The sequence below is a fragment of the Camelina sativa genome, chromosome 7 (assembly GCF_000633955.1).
Source record: "Camelina sativa cultivar DH55 chromosome 7, Cs, whole genome shotgun sequence".
NCBI classification, from domain to species: Eukaryota; Viridiplantae; Streptophyta; class Magnoliopsida; order Brassicales; family Brassicaceae; genus Camelina; species Camelina sativa.
Window position 1 is genome coordinate 23,337,710 of NC_025691.1, and position 2,166 is coordinate 23,339,875.

Consider the following 2,166-nt stretch of genomic DNA (forward strand, 5'->3'; position numbering starts at 1 on the left):
ACCACAAACACATATTGAGATGCATGAGTATATGATAAACACTCAGTGAGGCAATCCTCCCATCTACTGGGCTATACACACAAGCAACAATGATATCAATGCTCCAAACAATCAACAAACAAGACATACAAACCAGGAAAACAAACATCGTCTCGCTGGAAGGGAAGTGTCGACCGACACTGGCCTTGGTGTCGACCGACACTACCCCACAGTGTCGATCGATACCCAAATTGCTGGTGTCGACTGACACCAAGTGGTGTCGATCGACACTCCCTCTGCAATCGCGATCCGCACGAAGCCGAGAGTCGAATCTCGTTCCCAAACTCCTCAAAATCGCCCAATACTCAAAACCCAAGCCGGAAACATCCTTAGAAACCTGTAGCAACCATTCCCCAGCAAGAAAACACACAAAACAACAACACACAAGCAAGAACAATGAAATCAAAGGCTTAGATTAGCCATGGTCATGCACTCACCTCTTTGCAGGAAGTTTCTGACCAACAATGACGAATCTACACTCCCAACAAGCTTTCCACACGTTCCTAGCCTTGAATCCTCACTCCCACAGCAAGATCTCACCCTCAACGCTTTGAAATCTCACAAACTATCTCTAGAACCTCAAGAACAAACTCTCTCTTTGTTTTTCTCTAAAAGCGGAGAGACAAACACAAAAACACGCCCCTAGGTCGTTTTCTCCTTCTTAAGGCTCGGTTCGATGGTTTCCTTAAACCAAACCGGTCCAAAACAACGATTAAATCAAACCGATCAAACCAGAAAACAATGGTGTCGACCGACACCCCCTTGGTATCGATCGACACCCTTACCCAAAACGCACAGTTTTGGTTCACGGGTGTTACAATTCTCCTCCACCAATATAGATTCTTCCTCGAATCTCGAACAACCATCAGCCAAGGACTCCCGTGCAACCGTCTCCACGGCCTGCACTCCTCCGACCGAACTACGAAAGGTCACCTCTAGGCGATAGACTCACGCTCCAGGCATTATTTGCTCTCGACTTTTTGGATTTTCCTTTACTCAGAGGCCTAAACCTTGAGTTTTTATTGGCTCCTCATCAGGCCGAAACCTGCATGCCATAATATTGGCTCCTCATCAGGCCGAAGCCTGCATGCCATAATATATAAAGAAGTCCAATACTCGTCTCTCGGGTTGCCACCCTACAGCGCGCCTCCGGATCGTCATCCGAAGTCGATATACCAACCATACTCCCAAGCCACAAAGTCTCAGAATATGGCAGTACTAGGAGAACCTAAGTCCCCCAAGAGTCGCGAGCAAACAATTCTAAACACGTCTGAGTCCTATCCCTATCCCGGTTCCCTTCCCGTGGTTCGCGTAAGATATCTCAATGCCCTACCAAACACATATCCCCTCACTGGAATACCTCATGACCTCACATGGATCACCACAAGGGCCAAACAAATGTCCTCAACAGGACCGTCACAAAGACCAAACAAATGTCCTAAACAGGACCGTCACAAAGAACAAACAAATGTCCTAAATAGGACGGTCACAAAGACCAAACAAATGTCCTAAATAGGACCGTCACAAAGACCATCTGTCCCTAAGGACCGTCACAAAGACCACACATCTGGCTAAACAGCCCGCCACAAAGGCCACACAATGTCTCAAAAGACCGCCACTAAGGCCACACAATGACTAAAAGTCCGCCACTAAGGCCACACAATGACTAAAAAGTCCGCCATTAAGGCTACACAAGCCCCTCCAAGGCTCTCTCCACTTAAATTGACAAATTTTAACTCACATAAAACTTCCACTTTTACCACTTTCCATTTTTGGAAACTTTCCACTTCAAGAAGCTTCTATTTCAGGAAACTTTCCTCCAAAAACCCCGCCTCACGGAAACTTTGTACCCTGAACACCACCTCATCTTCTTACTTAATCGCAAAACCAACCACCCCAAGCGACCAAGTAAACAAGAGAGATGAGCTGGAATACTCCATTCCCGCTCCAGCCACAGATTACAAATGGGACCAGGCTAGACAAGCTCAAGTCGCGGCTTGCTTCTCATACCACTTCTTAAACCTTGCCTTCATCCTCGCCTCAGGTTCCCAAGTCTGCTCCTCAACACCATCACAGTCCCAAAGGACTCTCATCAAAGGAATCTTCTTCTTCCGAAGTTCCTTGATC